At 45.1% G+C, this 21,841-nt stretch overlaps 1 protein-coding gene across 5 annotated transcripts in view; it reads left to right on the plus strand.

Annotated features, from left to right (window-relative positions):
* LOC144770299 (N-acyl-aromatic-L-amino acid amidohydrolase (carboxylate-forming)-like) overlaps window positions 1-21,841 on the plus strand; it is a 370,744-nt gene that overhangs the window by 37,061 nt on the left and 311,842 nt on the right. The gene's annotated exons all lie outside the window — the stretch shown is intronic.

The following is a 21,841-nucleotide window of genomic DNA, read 5'->3' on the forward strand; positions in this document are numbered from 1 at the left end:
AAACTTAGACGTCAAGACTACATTTAGACTTCAGGTCTAAACTCAGATTTAAGGTCAAACTTAGACTTCAGCTGTAGAGTTAGACTTCAGGTCTAACTTTGCCTTTGCAAATTGGGCCCAAAGTCTCTGAAGCAAGGAAAGGAGTATCTCATGATCGTATACAAAATCATAGAAAATGCAGGAGTGTAACATAAATAACTATAACACAGAGCTGCAAAGTTAGTAGAGGCATGTCTTGGTAATATACTGTCCCAGAGATAATGTAGGAGTGTCTCTGTGTAACATAAGGCACTGTAACATAAACTGACAAAGGTAACAAAGGAATGCCTCCGTGATATATAGTGTTAGAGGTAATGCAGATATGTCTCAGTATAACATACAATAAGCTAGGTAATGCTTACGTGTCTCTCTGTTATATAGAGGTAATGCTGGAGTGTTTCAGTGTAACATAAACCACTGTAAGAAAAGGTGACACGGGTACCTCTGTAATATATAGTGTCTTATCTTATCTTATCTTATCTTAAGGGGGTTTTCTATAGCGCTTGACACCATACGTTTCCTGGCGCTGATTGGGTGCTGAGAGGTGTAAAAGCCGGGGTCTAGCCAGACTGTGTGAAAAGACTGGTTTTCAGGAATTTTCTGAATTCCAGAAGGGAGTTGGAAGATTTAAGCGGAAGGGACAGCGGGTTCCAGAGTTTGGGAGCCAAGTGAGCAAATGTACGGCTGCCGAATTTTTTAAGCTTGATTGGGGGGGCAACTAAAAGCTGGCGATGTGAGGACCGTAGGTTGCGTACCGGACAGTAGAGAGTGACCAGAGATTTAAGGAAGGCGGGAGAAGTCCCAGACACAGCTTTGAATGTCAGGCAGCCGATCTTAAACGCAGCCCTCTGTTCGACCGGCAGCCAATGGAGTTTGCGAAGTAATGGTTTCGCAGACTGCCATTTCGGGATTTTATAGGCCAATCTAGCCGCCTGGTTCTGCACAATTTGGAGTCTGTGGAAGAAGGGATTTGGGTAGGCCATGGTACAGAGAATTTGAGAAGTCCAGGCGGGAGAGCACCAGGGCAATCAGGACTTGTATCAGAGCCTCAGGTGTAAGGAGGTGAGACACTTTCCTGATTTTTCTTAGCTGGAACATACATGATGACACGACAGCACCCACCTGAGGCTTGAGGGAGAGCTCCGTGTCAATGATGACCCCAAGACTCTTTGCTGACTTAGCCGGAGCAGGCGGGGAGCCAAGCTCCACCGGCCAGAACTGTGGACCCCAGTAAGTGGGGCTGTTGCCCGGGAGAATTAGCTCTGTTTTCCCCGGGTTCAGCTTGAGCTGGTTAAGATTCATCCATTGCTGGATGTGTAACATAACCGATTGACAGTCGAGAGCTGCGTTGGGAGTGTTGAGGGGGAAGACAATTTGCAGATCGTCTGCATAGTTGAAGACTGTGATGTCCCACCTCTTCAAAGAGTAGATGAGCGGTTGGAGGTAGAGATTAAAAAGCAGAGGGGACAGGGATGATCCCTGGAGTACTCCGCAGGTGGATGGTTCCTTAGCGGCCGTGAAAGGACCTAAGCGGACCGCCTGGGTTCTGCCCGACAAGAAGGATTTAATCCAGGCAGAGGCCAGGCCCCGAATGCGGGCCTGCTCGAAACGGTGGAGAAGGATGTTATGGTCCACCGTGTCGAACGCCGCCGACAAATCCAATAGGACGACCGCCTGAGGCGCCCCTTTATCGGCATTACCCCATAGAGAATCCATAACTGCCAGGATCACAGCCTCGGTGGAGTGGGCTGGTCCGAAACCGGCTTGATTAGGTTCTAGGTAGTTAGAACACTCGATAAATTGAGAGAGGCAACTGGTGACGTGTGCCTCCAAGAGTTTGGATAGGTAGGGCAAAAGGGAAATAGGCCGATAGTTGGCAAGGTCCTCCGGGTCGGCTCCCGTTTTTTCCAGCAGGGGCACCAAAACAGCCTCCTTGAAGGAGTTGGGTACCGTGCCCGTCTCGAGAGATGTTTAACAGAGGCAAAATGCAATCCGGCAGAGCCAGGCCGATGTCGTGAAATACAGAGGGGGGACAACAATCATTGGGCGAGCCAGATTTGACTTGGGCAGCGAGTTTGGCCAGAGTGGTAGAATCAAGGACGGGGAAGTATGATAGAGAGAGTGGGTTTCCAGGAAGGGAAGCTAATATGGCAGCAGAAGAGGCGGGAGGAATGGTATTCTTGATCTTAATATTTTTTTTGATAAAGAAACTGTTTAAGGCATTGCAGGACTCTTGGGTGGGGGCCTGAGAAGGGAGGGTTCTGGCGTCAGACGTGAGCTCGCTCATGACTCTAAAAATCTCCTTGGACTTATTAGGGGCGATGAGGATCCTTTCAGAAATATGTGAGGATTTTGCTGCTATAATTGCACTTTTGTATTTTTTCCGTGCAGCGACGTATAGCTCTCTGTCGGTGGGCGAGTAGTTACGTCTCCACCTGCGTTCCATCTGGCGCAGCTCAAGTTGCTGAATTTTTAGGGTGGTATTAAACCACCTGTGTGACTTGCTGTGCCGGGAGCGAGGGAATCTGGAGAGGGGGGGCGAAATGGTCGCTGGCTTTGGTAATCCAGCTGGAGAAATCCTCCTCCAGTGTATGGACAGTCACGACACTGCGTGGCAGGGTACGAGTCTCAGCCAAGAACAAAGAAAACCTTGAGAATCAAGGGCGCTCCATTTACGAGCGACCCCACTTACCAGAAGAGGAACCTTTACACGACCCCTGACTGTGATCACAGTGTCGATGATATGATGGTCCGACCAGATACAAGGAGTGATCACGGGGCAGGAGAGCGTGAGGTTGTGGGTCCAGATATGATCTAGGATATGGCCCCTGATATGGGTGGGAGAAGTGACAAGTTGAGTCATGTTAAGGCTAGAGAGAACTTCAAACAGCTCGGCCGCATGGGGGCCAGCGTCGCTATCATTGTACCAGTAGTTGAAGTCGCCAAGGATAGCGACTCGGGCCGATGAGGTAATCAGGTTGGCTAGCTGTTCGCTGAAAGCGACAGGAAACAGAGGCATAGAATGGGGGGGCGATAGAGAACAATAAGGGTAAGAGCTCCCTCTCCAGTTTCCAGGCTGATGATGAGGTTGTCCACATCAGCGAGGGAAAAAGAAGACGTGGAGATGAATTTGAACTCCTTTCGTATGACAGCTGCCACCCCTCCACCAGCGTGACCAGAAGGTCGGTTTATATTGAGCATGTAGTAGTCGGGGGGCAATGCTGCCAGGATGTCAGGGAGAGAATCGTCAGTCAGCCAGGTCTCGGTGATTAAAAGGATATCGGGGCTTTCATCGGTGAGGAGAAGAAAGAGATCAGCCTGGTGTTTTACAAATGAACGTGTGTTTAGGTATAATACACGGATGCGTGTTTCGCTAGTACTGGAGCAGGCTGAGGACTTACAGCTATGACGTGGGTAAGATGCTTTACGCGCAATGCCGAGTGATGAGACCCGATCTAGGCTTGCCGGAGATAATACGCATTGTGCAGATTGTAGGTTCCTGAGGGCAGAGGGAGAGTAGGTAAGAGGAGTGACAGCATCCCCGGCCCCTGGGCCCGTCCGGCCGCGGACGGGCAGGACTCTGGCACGACTCCGGCGCGATTCCGGCATGTCCGCGGAACGCGTCCGCTGCGCGGAGGCATGGACGTCCCCTTTTATGCGCAACTAGAGCGCGAGGAATCCCAGCCACACACAATATGGCCGCCGCTATTCTGTACCCGGGACCAACTCCACAGTGTCAATACTCGGCTGGGAGTGGCCCAGGGCTGCGGGGAGGAGGGGGAAAGGAGTTAGCAGTAAAAAGCTTCTTTAGTCAAGCAATTTAGGCAATGTTGCTATTCAGTATTAAAAGCGCCAATTTTTGCAAGATTTCCAATTAGGAACAAAGTTAAAAGCAGAGCAACACAACCTCCCGGCTTCCGCCTCAGGAGGGACTCAGACACTCTACAACCGAGCGCAGGGTCGAGAGAAGCCCCTTTTATGCGCAACTAGAGCGCGAGGAATCCCAGCCACACACAATATGGCCGCCGCTATTCTGTACCCGGGACCAACTCCACAGCGTCAGTACTTGGCTGGGAGTGGCCCAGGGCTGCGGGGAGGAGGGGGAAAGGAGTTAGCAGTAAAAAGCTTCTTTAGTCAAGCAATTTAGACAATGTTGCTATTCAGTATTAAAAGAGCCGATTTTTGCAAGATTTCCAATTAAGAACAAAGTTAAAAGCAGAGCAACACAGAGCAACACAACCTCCCGGCTTCCGCCTCAGGAGGGACTCAGACACTCAACAATCCAACACAATAGTGTTAGAGGTAATGCAGGAGTGACTCCATATAACATGAATGTCTTTCTTATGCAGTGCCAGAGGGAATGCTGGAGTGTTTCAGTGTAACATAAATTACTGTAAAAGAAGGTGGCAAAGGTAACATAGGCATGTTTCTGTATTATATAGTGTCAGGTGCTTCAGTGTAAATACGTCTGTATGTAAAGTGACTGTGATACACGATGAAGAGGAAATGTATGTCTGGTTCAATGTAACATAGAAAAGAAGTAAAGCAGGAGTGTCTCATTGTTATATTACAGTGTCAGAGGTAATGCAGGAGTGTTTCAGTGTATCATACAATAACAGAGGTAAGGAAGGAGTGCATTTTATTGTTATGTGCAGTGTCAGGGGAAATGCAGGAGTGTTTCAGTGTATCGTACAATAACAGAGGTAAGGAAGGAGTGCATTTTATTGTTATGTGCAGTGTCAGAGGAAATGCAGGAGTGTTTCAGTGTATCATACAATAACAGAGGTAAGGAAGGACTGCATTTCATTGTTATGTACAGTGTCAGAATAAATGCAGGAGTGGTTCAGCGTTACATACAATAACAGACTTTCAGAGACACTTCAGGTGTGTTTCTGTGTCAAATATAATGACAGAGGTATAGCAGTAATGTTTCTGTGTAACATGCATTGGCATGGTTAAGGCAGGGGCCTCACTGCAACATACAAACCTAGAGGTAACGCAGATAAGGGGAAGAAAGGTATGTCCTACTTTAACATATAGTTATACAGGTAATGCATGGGGTCTTGCTGTAACTGTAACATGATGTAGCATGGTGGTGCAGGAATGCCCCCGTTTTGTATTGTTGTAAAGGTAGAGCCTGCAGTCTAATAGCTATATGAAAACCATTTCTAATTAAAGTCGGTTTGTGACTTCCCTTCATGGAAGTCCTCTGCTGTCCACGAGTATTGTGTGGTGTTTTTGTTTTATAACTATGTGCGTGTCTGTGTATTTGAACTCTTGCCATCTGTGTGTACTGGTGCCTCTATGTTGGTGTGTGTAAGTGCATGTATGTATGTTTGTGGCAATGATTGCCTGTATGTCTTTTATCATGTGGGCACATGTGTGTCTGTGTTGGCATGAGTGTATGGGTGACTCTGGGTCTTTTGCTCTTTGTTGATGGGTGTTAGTATGCCAGTCTACATCCAGTTGAAATGTTATTCGTCCAAAGAGAGGCCAAGGACTGAATGGCTGTGTAAATTCTACTCCTTTTCCTTCCACAATGCAGTTTCTCTAAGGAGAGGCCACAGAGTAAAACCCTGATTTCAAGTTGGTTGGTGTTTTTCAAACCCTGCGGAAACACCTGCTTGCGCCTGGGTTGGAATTCCGTGTTGGGTGGCTTGCATCACTTCCGGTAAATGCTTTACTCTTTGTTTAAATTCAGCAGGTGTAACTTGATGGGTTCTAACTCGGAAAAACAGTACTGTATTACTTTTTATTGCGCCTGAAAAAGTTCAAACCCCACAATTTCGGATTTTGTGATGTACGATAAATAACACCTGCTCCTCCCATCAACTTGGAATTTGGGCCAAAGTCTGAATCTCTCCAGCACAAGATATGGGACCACCTGTACTTACACCACCATATATTTATCTGTCCATAAGTGTGTTATTTGGGTCTGTCTTTGTGTATAGAGCCTGTGTATCTGTGTGAATCAGTGTGTTTTTATGTCGGTCACAGTGTGTGTGTTTTTCGATGTTCGTATGAATTTTAGTATTTCTGAATAGGTTCCTGAAGCTGTTTGGTACCTGTATATTAGTTGACCTATGGGCATAGCTGCTACTTGTCTGTTGGTTTGTGTTTATGAGAGCGGGTGTGTATGTTTATATATCTATGTGGATGCCTAAATGTTGTTTTTTGTGCGTGGGTGCTGTAGGTCTATGGTATGTGTTTTGGTCAGTGTGTACAATGGTGCCTGTTTGTCATTTGGTCCTGGTGTCTCTTTGTTTGTGGGCATAGGTTCTGGAATGTCTGTTCCTCTGTGTACATCTGTACCTGTATGTCTCTTGTTCTGTGTTGGTGGGTTATTGTCTGTTGTTCTGTGTGTAAGGGAGCTATATGGTGCGCATTTGTGCATGGATGGGTGATCTCATTTGTGTGTCTGTGTGTGTGTGTGTATATATAAAAATCAGTGCATGTTTTAGTTCTTCTCTAGATTCAAGCAGCTCTTTCTGGGGTCTTGTCTCACTCATACCTTTACCTTCTCTCCTGACGTCAGGTTTCAGAGAGTTCTCTTTTTTGTGTTAGTTTGATTATTTTGATGGACTTTCAGGGTATTTTTTGCCTGTGGAAGAGTAGCCCAGGAATAAAGTGCTGGGCATCATAAGATAATTGTTTCCCCCTTTACCAGCTCAATGCTAAGGTATGTCAAGCAGTGCGGTATGACCTTTGTCATTTTGAAAGGCTATGATTGAGATCATCAAATTGGAGATACTGCATCATCACCATGACAGTTGTTACATGTGGTCTTCTCATAGATCGTCGCTGGCGCCTCGTAAAAGAACATTGGGTGCACTCCTTGTCATCGTCATTTTCTTCTAGATAGGCTATCGAGCCTCGCAGGTGATAGGTGTAACATAACTTGTAGGATGAATGTTCGCTCTACAATGGCAAACCATGTACCAGAGGTTGTCATAATTCCATCTCCATGCCTAAATAGTGATACTTTATAGTCTGTAGTTTACTGGTCTTGGCACAAGACCAAGTTTTGGAATGTTCGTCTCGTGCCACAACTTTATCGTTATGTAGTAGATTTGGTTGGCCATTAGGTAGTGTGGCAGCTGCCCTGAGCTGCAGAACAAAACTGAGATATTTGTGTTTTGGTCAAGAAAGGAGACACAAAAAGTGAGGTGAACAACTGGTTTATTCTCCAGCTTCATGTATGTGAAACTGATTCTCTCACTTGCTCCATGTCAACCACCTAATGCACCACTGCTTTATTGACACAAGAGACAGATCATAATTACCAGTGCTTCATCTAAGGAGAAAGAAAGGTGAGTACCCAGTGGCAGAATGGTGACCGCTTCTGTAAAACCAGAGCACAGATTGCACTTCACATTTCCAGCGGCTCCAATGCACTGTGCATAATCTGTTCACACTTTCTACTAGACTCTTTGATAGGTGGTGATAAAGCAACGTTCTCTTGTATTTGATGCTGCACATACTCTGCAAAGATGATTTGCTCCCCATTGTCAGAAATTAACTCACAAGGAAAACCTATAGCAGAAAAACATCAATAAGGAAGAATCAGTGACAATATTAGTATCCAGTTCTGCAGAAAACTTAACTTCTCTGCAGTCATAAAACAGTTCACTTGGATCCCAGCAAATTGGCGCCTTGGTTTATACGGGACAACCACTGGCAGAGATGACTATGATTTGAAATGTTTAATGTTGCGCGTACATTGAACACCGTTTCCAATCTTGAAGTCAAGATCACTATCCAGAACAATTTACCAGCATAAATCTCTTATTCTGCGCTTACGGTGAGTAACCACCAAATGCCCAGCATTGGCAACATTAATGGTTCTTTGCTTAATAGATTTAGGAGAACAATGTTACTCCCTCTAAAACGGAATGTTATGCATGAGTAATAAGTCTTGAGAAACTTTCCATAATGGTCAAACGCATGCCATGAGGGATTTCTCTACTGGCCATCTTTCAACAACAAACTTCAAAACCTTTCTCAGAGGAATGCCTTCAGTCATGGCTTCATCACATTCTAAATGAGGTATAAATTAGTTGATATCCTTCAAATTGACTCCAAAGTCGATGAAAGCCACAAAACACTCTAATAACTTGTTTTCTGATTTATTCTCAACAAAATGCCCAACATGTGAAGGTGCCTATTTAGTCTTGCGCCAGGACCAACAAAATGAAGAACATAACTTGACCTCAGCCTTTCTACGACACAACCTTTTATCAGATCAAGCTTGCTCCACGTTGAACCACAACAACTGGAGTCATACTGGAGTTAAAAAAAAAAATTACTAGAGATAATCTTGCTTATTATGAAACTACACACAAATACTTTATATTGCCAACGATTACCCTTTGAATTTAGCATGGCTCCACCTCAGTAGGACAAATCCTAGATACGTACTTCATATCACGGACCACAGCTTCCTCTAATCATAGCGCAACTGTATTGTAATATAAGGTGGATTTGTAGAGTAATGCTCGTCATCCATCAGGGTATTCAGGCGCTGAAACATGACATTACATCTAATTTCATTCCTTGTAATGTACCCAATGGTCCTACCAAGAAATACTCCTTAGAAACCTCCACTCATGTAGATGAGTCTATTTCTACTCCTGTATGAAGTTTTGCAACATCTTTCCCCCGACCAGACGCACAGCTAAATGCCATCCTTGGCAATCATATATACTTTCAATTTAATCAAAATATTTATTTTAAACACATTTTCCTCTTCTTTAAACCATTTTTCGTTTTCTTTAGTTTTAAATGCACGCGAATACTTTGTTGCCTTTTTTCCAAGTTTCTAGCATTAAAACTGTGCCCATCCGGGCCTCTTGTAAAAATACGATAGATGCAGAGTTCATCACTGGCAGTGTTTATTCTGTAAAATCCCAATGCATTTTGGGCTATGAAACACCCTTCTATTTTTACTCCTGCCACAGCTACCTCTTCAAAAAGATCTTTCACTAGAGCCAGCATCATATATTTATGTCAGCAGACTTCATAATACCAAGCAGGACGAAGAACTCTAATCAGTTGGACCTACGACCCCAGCTGAACGAATCTTCTGTCCAGCCCAGTGGCACAATCTAAGTTACTAGTAAAGTGAAGCCTTCCAACTTCTATGCTCAAAATTTCAATGGAATCCTTTCAAGATAGATAAGGTTATCATAAAGTAATGAGAGCCCAGGCTATTTGTCTGGAACTTCTTCATCCCCAACTGAACATCCAGAATCATCACTTTCCTCATGTACAGAAAACTCAGAAGACCATAGAACTCAGTCTTCAATTTAAATCTATGTTCCAAACAATGCCCAGAGACGTTGGTACCAGTAAGAAGAGTCAAGCTGAACTAGCAGCGAGAATTTGAATCCATACCACAAAAAGTACATACCTTTTTACTATTATCTTTCTTTATCAAAGCAAGCGAGGAGGTGAAACTCTAAGTGACAGTTCTGTAAAATACCACAAAGGAACTCTCCAAATTAAACCTTTGTAATGCAAGCATGAGTGCTTGGAGAACCATTCTTGGTGAGCAAACTCATGAATTGTGTGCTTCCCGGAAGTACTCAAATGATGATTTTATAGATCACTAATCTCCTCAAAAGTTATATTCTTGACGAGCATCCGGATTACATGGCACAGTAAACCCAGAATCTATCCATAGCCACAGCCCACAGAGTGCCATTCGACCCACCAAGTCCAGGAAACAAACCATGCACAATTATCAGCTTTCTTGAAGACTTAAATATTAATGAGAATATGTTATAAATTGCTCGAGAACTCCACCAAATCCTCACCCAGGAATGGTACACATTTTCCATTTGTTTCAGATTTGGCTTGGGACCCTACAAAATGTCAGTGGGACATGAGGGCTCTTATTCTAGAATGTTGATCTCTTAATTCCTGTAACTTTGGTAGCAGGCTCCTCCCTTAAGATTCAATAGCAAGGCTCTTTTAAGATTTTTATGAAGCCCTCTTAAGCTAATAATTTCTTGTCACAAGGACCCAAATAAGCAAAGGTTCTATTCTACATCCTGGTGTAACATACCAAGGCTAGCTACTCTATAAGAAGAAACAGCCTTTTTTCACCCAGTCTTCAAACTAAGGGACAACCAATCAGGGGAGGATCCTCCACATATCACTAGTATGTGTCAATCTACAGCCAGGGGGGCCAATCACCAGAATACTTTTGGAAGCAGAATAGCGAGTGAGGGATATCAGACAATAGTAACAACGTTTTCCAAATTGATAACTTTGAAATCACATTTTGACCACTTTCACGCATGATGGTTAAGCCGCAACATAAATGATATTGGGAAAGGGGGTCGAAGAAGCTAGAATTATTTTGGATGCCTGGCATTCCAGCCACATAGGTGCGGGATACATCTCATGTTATCCGAATCCAAGAGACTTTGTTATTTAAGTGCAGCAAATGATCTATCATAGCCAAAATAATGAATCCTAGAGCTCTTCAATCAGAGGGGACACCATGGTACCCCTCTGTATATGCCCTCAACATTCATAGTTTCAAGTTTTGCAGCAATATCCGATGAGGTCCCCAAAGTTTGTCTTGTGCATACAAATGAGGATGCACTAGACTGAGTGGAGAGAGAGAGTGAGAGAAACGCTCAACGTTTATCAGGTATGGCTCTGGTGTTATGTCTCTGGTCAATGCGCAAGTATTGACAGATATTCCAAGGAGGTAAAACGATCCCCTAATCAGCAAGTGTACATGCATGAATATTCGCTAGTTTCCTAAAGGTGGGTCACTGTGAGGTTAAGTGGGAGGAAATCAAGTTGTTAGGCTCCATACTCCGGCACGGATTCAGGATACATTTGAGGAAGGAAATAGAAAGGGAGAAAAACTGCAAGACAACAAGGACAAAACAGAGTCCAGAGAGCAAGGCCAGCATAACAGGGAAAAAAGTTCTGAGTAATACTGGTAAACCCACTGTAAAATGCCGAAAGCCAAAATGGAATCCAAGTAGCAAGGTCAGAGTAAACAGGAAAGGAGTCAAAGAGCTGTAAAGGAGGAAAGCCACAGTAGTGCACCAATGCCTAACAGACTTCAAAAATCAAGGTCACGGTGAGCAGGCAAGGAAGTCAGGTAACTGAGAAACCGTAAAGGGATAATACAGCAACAGTGAGGGACAGAAAGAGTGGACAAGCTAACGACAGCAAACAGCCAAAACAATCCAAAGTCGCGAGGCAGCTTCCTATCGTTTGCTTGAAGTTTAAATACACCTGCTGCCTGTCATGATCCTGAAGTCCCCCCTTGATCACAGGCTATATATTCATGGTACCCCAGCTGCCATAGGCCAATATGCTATAGCCTTAAAGACAAATGATTCACTGCTGTTCTTGTAATGTTTCTAGAAGCCCAGATCCCCTGGTGATGCCTGACAGCAGCAGATTAATTACTGATCTATCTTGTGATTTGTTAAACTGCCATTTTAACTGTGCCTTTAGTGACACTTAGAGACCTCTAACGATGCTCAAACAGGCCGTATGAGGTACTCTAGATCCAGCGTTATTAGTCTGATAAATATCTTAAGACTTCTTCATTCTTGACAATATGAACATTTTGACAGTGGGAATTGCATATTTTATTATAAACCCCATAATTAATAGTCTTAAATGTACTTTGTTTTACTTAGCTGTATGATCTGTGAAGAGCACAGATCTGAGATTCACCACTTACTATCTTCTGCTCACTTTGCAACCTGCCTTTCCTGGAATGCTAAGCAACAAAAAAGACAAGAAATTACTGCTACTTCCTGGGTTGCTCGTTAATTAGGGAAGAGTTTACAAGCTATCTGTAAAGAGAGATTTATGAGAGTATTAGTCTCAATTTAACATTACTCTGTATTGTTTGGGATTGTATGGAAACCTACACTAGAGGTATTACATAATAATTGGTATCACAAATTTGCAAAGCAGACAAATTGAAAGAAGACGCCTTAAGAGAGAAATGTTACTGCTTAATAAAGATGCATGTTCGTTAGTAAGTCAATAAATCACCAGATTCCAATTCAACCTAGCCTAGCAACAATGCATTGCGCGGTGATGAAGCAAATAAAAAGACAATTTTATACCAATGCAAGGCTTTTGAAATTGGGGAGGAGTTGGAGAGGCAGGACTGGTCCACCTTAGACTGGAAATAAGCATCCTAGGACTGGTTTCTGGCTGGACTTTTCCCATGGGGAGCAGGGTCAAGACTGATTTGCAAATGGCTGGGTTTAAACTGGAATGGCATGGGGAGCAAAAATACAATGGATTTAGGCCCAGATGTCTGTACTGGTGGTGCGTGTTTGACATTGTTCAGAATTCCGTCCATCAGTTGATCTTTTCGCATTTATCACCCTGAGTGGGGCGGGTATGCCCAGACGTGGGTTCCGTGCTCACCATGCCACTAGATTGAGGCTATCATGACTGATGAGGCGTAATACTCGAAAACAGGTCCTAAGATGCTTGTTTCCGGTCCAGGGAGGACCTGGCTTGCCAGTTCCGGCTGGACTGTTCCCATTGGGACCAGGGTCAGGACTGATTTGCCTATGCTTGGATACAAACTGGGGTGGCATGGTGAGCACAAACACAATGGATTTAGGCCCAGATCTCTTTACTGGGGGTGAGTGTTTGACATTGTTCAGCATTCGATTCATAAGTTGTTCTTTTTACACATTACACGAAGGATGTCATGGCATCACTTGCAACATGTGCTGTCCTGCCTACTCTCATTCTCCTCTGGTGCTCGCAGAAGGTGGAACTTGGTAATGTAAGTAGAAGGAATGTAAAGAGGAGACGTCCAACACAGGGACACTAATGACTTGGCATGTATTCTCTCCTAATGAATTCTATCAATTTTGCCACATGAATAGACCTAAACGGATTCTAGTCAGGCCGACTGTAATTATGTAATTCTGCAGATGCAGTGTTTTAAGCTTAATTAGTGCAGTCACGATAAACTACAGAGGCTGTGTGTAAAGCATTTGTATATCATCCACAGTAGTACAGTGTAAACACCACAAATGGACACCAAACCAGTTTAGAAAAATAAAGTATCTTTATCTAAACCAACAAGACCAAAATGAATAAAATCCAACTTACTGATATCAAATTATGACTTTAAAAAGGTTTCTTGCAAAAAAACACTTCCCAGAAAACAATAGCTCCAACTGGGGCTATATCAACGTGGTGACCTGCTGGCCCTTCGCTGGTTTCCAGGGACGCCGGCGGTGCCCACCTGGAAGTTACGCCCTGAGACCCTCGAGGACACTGTATTCAGAGCGGACTTAGGTGATAAGATCGAGGAGTATTTCGCGTCCAATGGGGGCTCTGCGAGCTCGAGGGCACTGGAATGGGATGCTTTTAAGGTGGTGGTAAGGGGTTATTGCATCTCTAAGAAGGTAGGGGTGAGGCGGGTTATCCTTGAGGACTTGGACGTGGCTGATCGGAGGCTCCGTGAGTTGGAACTCCGCCGCCCCGGGCACCCTGAACTCCAGGGACGCACGGCGGAGGCAAGGGAGGCGGTGGCGGCTGAGGTTGAGCGGCTGCGCTGCTTCGACTACAAGGCCTATGCGGTTCGGTCCCTTGCAGAAGGGGATAGGTCGAGCGCATTGCTGGCATGGCTAGCTAACCCTACGCGTCAGACCTCACTGACGACGTCCATGCGCACGGCGAATGGGACCATGGTGCACACTCAACCGGAGATTTTAGGCTGCTACCGGCACTACTATGACCAGTTGTATCGCAGTCGTGCTGCCAAAGACCCTGACCTTCTCGAGGACTATCTGAGGCCCCTGGAGCTCCCAGTAGTGGAGCCCGACGTGGCGAAAGCCCTGGGGTCCGATATTGAACTAGGGGAGGTCCGCAGCGCCATTAGGAAGATGGCGCGGAATAAAACCCCAGGCCTGGATGGTCTTCCTGTGGAATTTTACGCGGCCTATGCCGACCTTTTGGCTCCAAGACTGGTGACTGTTTATAGAGAGGCGAAGAGGCTTGGCCGACTGCCTGGCTCGATGCGCGAGGCCCTGGTGGTTCCCCTCCTCAAGCCGGGGCGGGACTCGACCGATCCGGCGTCCTACCGTCCTTTATCGATGCTGACGGTCGATTATAAGATTCTGAGCAGCATCTTGGCCTCGAGACTGCTGGGCCATATGACCTCCCTGGTGCATGAGGACCAGGCTGGGTTCATCCCCAAGCGCAACACAACGATGAACATCCGTAGGTTGTTCCGCTTGCTGGGGGACCCGCTGGTGGATGCCCCGTGCCCGGTGGTCCTATCGGTGGACTTAGAGAAGGCGTTTGATAGCCTGGAATGGGACTACCTACACGCTGTGTTGCGGCGATTCGGTCTCGGCGAGGGCTTCATCAGGTGGACCGCGGTCTTATATGCCTCCGCATCGGCCAGGGTTCGGGCGGGTCCGTTAATCTCCTCGGAGTACCCAGTAGAAAGGGGTACGAGACAGGGTTGTTCGTTATCCCCACTTCTCTTCGCGCTGGCGGTGGAGCCCCTCGCATTGCTACTCCGTTCGGGGGCGCATTACAGTGGGTTCTGGACACCTTCGGGCCCGCACCATGTTTCGTTATATGCCGACGACCTGTTGCTCTTCCTTGAGGACCCAGTCGGGGCCTTACATGGAGCTGAGACGGCGCTCACGGCGTTTGGGGTGGTATCGGGCCTACGAGTGAATTGGGCCAAGACATGCCTTTTCCCGGTTCGCAGAGGCACCCCTAGTCCGGTCCTCAATAGAGAGCTTAGATGGGAACCTGACTGCTTCAGGTACCTGGGAGTGTACATCTATCATGATCCATCTGACCTATTAGACGGAAACATTACCAGATGCAGTCGGGCTTTACGGGGGAATATGGACTTCTGGGCTACGCTACCGCTCTCGTTTGCGGGGCGGGTCGCTCTCCTCAAAATGGTGGCCCTTCCTCGGCTGCTGTACTATTTCCGGGCGCTACCGGTTTGGATCCCGCCAGCCACCTTTAGGCTCCTCCGGTCGATGATAGTCGGCTTCCTCTGGGGCTCGGGCCGCCGTAGAGTGGCCCTTAAGACCCTGATGAGGCCGAAAGCCGAGGGGGGACTCGCGGTGCCGGATCTTGAGAAATACTATCTGGCGGCGCAGCTCCAGACCCTCACCCAGGAGATTGCCAGGGAATTCCGTGGCCCGGAGGACAGGAGGGGTATAGGGATAGCCAGGCATGTCCTATCCTTCATAGCTCTACGCCAACGCTTGGCCTTGCAGGATCTGACGTTGGAGGAAAAGACCCTTCGCCTATGTTGGAACCGGGCTCACGCCCGGGGACAATTGCGGATACCGTATGCGCCTGAAATACCGCTGGGGATGATGACGGCCTTGCCCCATGGCGGCGATTGGTCGCGTTTGGCGGACTGGGAAGGCGCGGGGTTGCAGTTGGTGGGGGATCTTTATGAGGCTGGGGTACTTTTGCCCTTTCAGGAGCTCATTGACCGCTTCGGGATTCCCCACGGTGACTTCCTGTTGCACTCGGCCCTTGTCCGTGCGATCCAGGCACATTGGAAAGGCGGACGGGAGGAACCTCCTACGTCTCCGGTGTGCCAATACGTCATGATGTCTGCGGGCACGGTGAAGGCGGTCACCTGCCTCTACGGTAGGTTGATCAATGAAGGGCTGACCCCCCTTACGTCCCTGAGGGCCCGGTGGGAGGCAGACATAGGCAAGGAAATCCCGGAAGCGACCTGGTCTCAGCTCGTACGACGGGCCTGGAAGGGGACGCGCCACGCCCGTTTTCAGTTGGTCCACTATTACATACTCCATCGGGCATATCTGACCCCGGCGAAAATCCAACAGTACTTCGCCACGGGCTCAGCAACCTGCCCCAGATGCCCGGCGCCGGAGGCGGACCTCCTACATATGTTGTGGGCCTGCCCGGGTTTGTCCTCCTACTGGGTGGAAGTGGAGAGGACCCTGACGGAGGTGACGGGGAGACCACTGTCGGTCGATGCGGCGGTGGGTCTCTTGCATTGGTTTCCACATACCCCCAAAAACAAAATTTCCAGTAAATTTATTGATTTAGGGCTTTTATTGGCCAAACGAGAGGTGACCAGGAACTGGAAGGCACGTGCTGGTCCGACTGGGAACAGGTGGCATAGCGAACTCTTGAAGTGGGCGGCGGGAGAAAGCACGTTGAGATACCAACTGGCTGGGAGACAGCGTAACGAAAAAGCACAGGAGGCAGCGCTAGAATGGGAGACGCTAGTACAGGCCCTCAGAGACTATTGCGCCCCTGACGACTCTGATGGTGAGATTGCGGCGCGCCCTGAGTCCCGATAGGCGAGTGCGTTTTCTGTTATTGATACGCTCATCTTGGGTCTCTCATGAATCCCTTTGCGGCTGCTACCATACACTGATGGCGGGGGTGGGTTGGGGAGGGAATTTTTCCGCTTTTTTTGTACTGTAGTGTTTTATGGGTGGGACTTTCTTTTGGATTTTGGGGCTTGTTTAGAAAAGCAGATGACGGACAGTGGATCATCCGGACCAGCCTTGCGCTCCTGCTGAGCTCCCGCTGGATTTTATCGCCCGGCCTTTGGACTGTGGGCTGAATGATTATGTATGAAAATGTGCTGCGGGGGGTGAGCGGGATGCGGTTAGTTGATTTCAGTGGAATTTTGGGGATGGTCATATATGTAACAGTTTGCTGATTCCTGCAATAAAAATATATTTAAAAAAAAAAAAAAAAATCAACGTGGTGACGGGTACAAATCCCAAGTGCAGCGCGAGGTGCATGGGTCGGCCACGGAGTCAGATCGACCCACAGATAACTAATTCAATAAAAAGGTTGATGCCTAGGAAATAATAACCACAAGCTAAAGGATAGAGATCTATGAATTTTCCCTTCCTATCCTGATGTAATCACATGACAATCTGTCTTTTTACCATCTAAGACCAAAGGCAACCAAAAACAGTTACAAGAACAAACTTTTTTGTTCATTTAGCCATTTTTTTCTCAAAAGTGAATATAGATAAGGTTTTCTTCTTTTTTAGAACATATATATATATATATATATATATATATATATATATATATATATATATATACACACACATATATACACAACAAATATACCCAGTACAAAGACAAATATATACACACACTATTTACATTTTTAACAAACTAACATATATTTTGGACCTTTATATGTCATAGCCCTATTATTTATTAACAAAAGGATGCTTCCAAAATATTTTTACAAAAGGCATTCCTTCAAAAGAAGATCACTCAAAAACATAGGAGCCTAAGAGGCTTATTACTTCAACCTCTATTTTTATATACTCCTTCTAATTTAATTTTTGTATTATTATTATGTCTACAGAGACACTGGGGACTTCCTGGACAAAATTGGCTCTGTGGTGTGGCAGAAGGATTACTTACTGCTGACACTGGATGTAACTTCTTTGTACACGAGCATAAACCATGTTGATGGCTCGCGAGCGGTAGAACATTATCTGAAGAGAAGGCCAGCCTGTATGCTACAACATAATAATATGATCAGTGAAATGACAGAGATCTGCCTCAAAAGCAACTACTTTCTGTTTCAAAAGCAGGTGTTTCAACAATTGAGGGGAGTTGCGATGGGGGCCTGCTTCTCCCCAAGCTACGCGTGCTTGCACATGGGGCTTTGGGAGGAGCAGGTCCTTGGGGGGACCTATCACCAGACAATGACTAACAATATCGTGGCCTGGTATAGGTTCATTGACGACCTCTTCATTATTTGGAGAGGGTCAGAGAGTGATGCATCTCTGTTCATCTCGGATATCAATGAAAACGATTTGAACTTGAGATTCACTGGTCAGATTAGCAATACGATGGTCACCTTTTTGGATGTGGAGGTCAGCATTCTTAATGGAAGGTTAGTTACAGACTTACATCGGAAGGAGACAGCGGGCAATACGATTTTGCACGCCACTAGCCACCACCCAGCCCACCTGATTCGGAGCATCCCCTATGGGGAGATGCTAAGGATCAGGAGGATTTGCAGCACAGAAGAGAATTGCACTAGAGCCCAAAATGCAAGTAAGGAAAGATTTGTAGAGAGAGGGTACTCAAGAGAAATGGTGGAGGGAGCAATGAGACGAGCTAACAAACCCCCTGTGCAAAATGGGAGTCCTGATGTTGTTTCAACGCAAACACGGGAGGATAAGGAGTCTGGGCAGCCCAGGTTGATAATAGCCTATAGCCGACAACATAAGGAGATACACAACATAGTGCGCAAGAACTGGCAGGTCATCAAAGGAGATCCGGTAATTGGGGGGATCCTAGCGGATAGGCCAGCGTTGACATGGAGTCGGGCCAGATCTATGAGCGATATGTTGGTGAGTAGTAGTCCTGAAGTGGTTGAGGACAACTGGCTGGGGAAGAGCAAAGGCTTTATCAAATGTGCTATCTGCAAGGCGTGTAGAATAGGTAAAAGCCGTACCACCTAGACTACGCCTTTCAGCAATGAGGTGATGAGTATTAATAAGAAAATCACCTGTAAATCAGATTTTGTAGTTTATGTGTTGGAATGCGCTTGTGGACTACGATACGTGGGCAGCATGAAATTACAGGTCCACAAGCGCATGCTACAACATCTAAGGGCAATTAATAACAGGGATGAGACCTACCCTGTCGCTAGACACATAAACTGTTGCCACGGGGTGACATTGGGTGTCTCCAATATTATGCCATAGATATGGTTCCACCCCTTCGAAGAGGTGGAGATAGGGAGGCACGTCTGAGAATACTGGAGACCCGGTACATCCTAGAGCTCAACTCAAAGACTCCCAACGGTCTGAACCAAACTGAGGACCTACACTCATGCTTGTACTAAATATGAACAGAATCTGTAAGGGGGTGTGCTGATCAGCTAAGAGTATCTGGACTGTAATAAAGTTTGATTGTACGGGATAGACATGGAACAATGATGAACATCCGATGGTCTGCTTAACAGACAAATTTTATGGTGATGGGTTGAGTGTGATACTTTTTAAATTTCTATCAAATAATGGCTATTCACTGGGACATAATTAAGAAATTGATGTGGTTTAGAGTGCAGTAGCAGTTGTCCCTGAGTAAAACAGCAGTTTGGATGCAGTGGTGATAGGAGTTGATATGCCCACTTGGGCTTTATTTGTTGATCAAGAGGTCCTTTAACATGTATTCTTCATCAAAATACCTATGGTTTTTCTCATTGGCAATATTTGCACTTTATATAGCGAATTTGCACAGAATTTAAGAGAATGTATATTTTTTAGTCATGATTTTAACATGCATTATACAATATTAATTTATTTTCTTAATTGATTTTATCTGAATCAATTTAATGAATGGGAATGCACGGTAGGCACGATCTGAGGAGTAGAAGTCAACATATGTAGAAAATACAATAATTTCTCAAATGTTGGAATTCTTACCTATACATGTTCTAAATCAGCATAATTGGACTATGATCAATGTTTGTTTTGCACGGAAATGTGACACACAATGTAATGGTGCATTTCTTCCTGGAACCAGGCTGAAGTCTGTTTTTTATATCCACAGGCTGAAGGGTCAGCAGACGACGCACTTGCACTTTAAATTGATTGGTGGAATGCCAGACCATGTCATGTGATCAAGGGGCCGAGGTCCCGAAACGCGTCATGGCGGCGTGTGTTTTTGCACGGGGATTGAATAAATAAAAATTTTGCAACTTTCCATCTGGGTCCGGTTTCGTTTTTGTTCCGAAGCGGCATTTGGGACTAAACGGAGTTCTTCTCTCATATATATATATATTCACTGAAAAAACCATAGGTTATAGACCATATATAGTTAGGAATTAGCATTTACAAAACCTTGAAAATTCACTGAAAAAACCATAGGTTATAGACCATATATAGTTAGGAATTAGCATTTAAAAAACCTTATTTTACTCACACAAAACCATTGAAATTCCATATATAGTTAGTTGCACTAACTATAGATCGCGCACCCGCAATCCACTGCTGATCATGTCACATATTACATCATTCATGACATGGTCAGTGACATCACTGATGACATCACTGATGACATCTCAAATGACATCACTGATGACATCACTGATGACAACATCCAGTGACTGTATGTTTCTGTAAAGTTAAAATATGTCTTACATATTGAAGAATGAGTGGATGTATAAGTGTCTGGATGAATGATTTAGTAGGTGCGTGACTGACTGTATGAGTGAGTGATTAAATGTGTCTCACTGAATGCATGGGTTAGTGACTAAACTGTCTTAATTTGTGCATCATTATGTCTGTTGTGATGTAAACTGCTGCATGTGTTGATCATTAGCTATACGAGAGGCTATATGTGTTATTAATTGGTTGCCCAAGTATTTCTATGGGAGATTGAGTTTGTGTGGGGGTGGCTGGAAGGTGTGTGACTCTGTGCATAGATGTGTGAGCAGTTTATTCACTAGGTGTATGAGTTCAAGAGTGCATGTGGAAACAGCTACATGGGCAGTTGACTGTGTGCATGAGTGTATTGATGAGTGAATGGATATCTCAATGCTACATGTCATAGTAAGTACATATGTAAAACACAGTACATGTGAGAGTTGGCATATATAAATAACTGTGCATGAGAGCCACTGAATGAGTGAGTGGTTGTATCGATCATTGTGAACTTGTATCAGGGATTGTATAAGAGAGTAAATATGTGTTAGTATATGTTTCAATAAGTAAGGTGTGTATAACTGTATAGTTGAAGAAATGGAGGTGAGATTGTTTCTTTGCATGACTGACTGGGTGTGTGAGTAACTCCATGGATGAGTGGCAGTGTGTGAGTGTCTGTATACACTGAGTGTATCTAAGGTTATATTAGAGTCTGAAGAGGTTTATCGTATTAGCACAAGAATGATGTCAAATGAGACGTCATCAGTGATGTCATCAGTGATGTCATTTGAGATGTCATCAGTGATGTCATCAGAGATGTCACTGACCATGTCATGAATGATGTAATATGTGACATGATCAGCAGTGGATTGCGGGTGCGCGATATATAGTTAGTGCAACTAACTATATATGGAATTTCAATGGTTTTGTGTGAGTAAAATAAGGTTTTTTAAATGCTAATTCCTAACTATATATGGTCTATAACCTACGGTTTTTTCAGTGAATTTTCAAGGTTTTGTAAATGCTAATTCCTAACTATATATGGTCTATAACCTATGGTTTTTCAGTGAATTTCAATGGTTTTTTAATAGCAAATATCATAAGCTGTCGAATGTCAAGTACGTGGTAAGTAAAAACATTTTCGTGTTTATGCACACTGATCTGCTTTGAATGCTGCCCCCCACCCCTCATTTCTATTAGGAGTACTCTCTCTTTGCAGATAGTGAAGGGTAGTTAACGCAGGCCTTTGCCCCCGTTGTAATCCGTCGTGCCTGCTTCTCTCTCCATTTGATGGATTGTTCTCTTTGGTTCATTCTCTATTTACAAACAAGCACAGAGTCGCAATACTCTGTTTAGTCTTTGCAGATAGCGAAAAATCGTGTAAAAAAACAAAAGGAATCGAGCAAAATCAGTAGGCCACTAATGGGATCTCTTTTTGACCTCCCTAAAATAGAAACATTAGGAACAACCTGTTGATAATACCAATGTGTATGTACATAAGCGGCGTTCATTTGTGTTCACAGTACCCCTTGTTGATTGTTTGAATCGACCATTGAATTGTTCGAAGTTGGTTCTCTTAAGAATCTTCTCTGCCTGCAAACGAGGAAGAATAGGAATATTCTCTC

The sequence above is a fragment of the Lissotriton helveticus genome, chromosome 1_1 (assembly GCF_964261635.1).
Source record: "Lissotriton helveticus chromosome 1_1, aLisHel1.1, whole genome shotgun sequence".
NCBI lineage: Eukaryota > Metazoa > Chordata > Amphibia > Caudata > Salamandridae > Lissotriton > Lissotriton helveticus.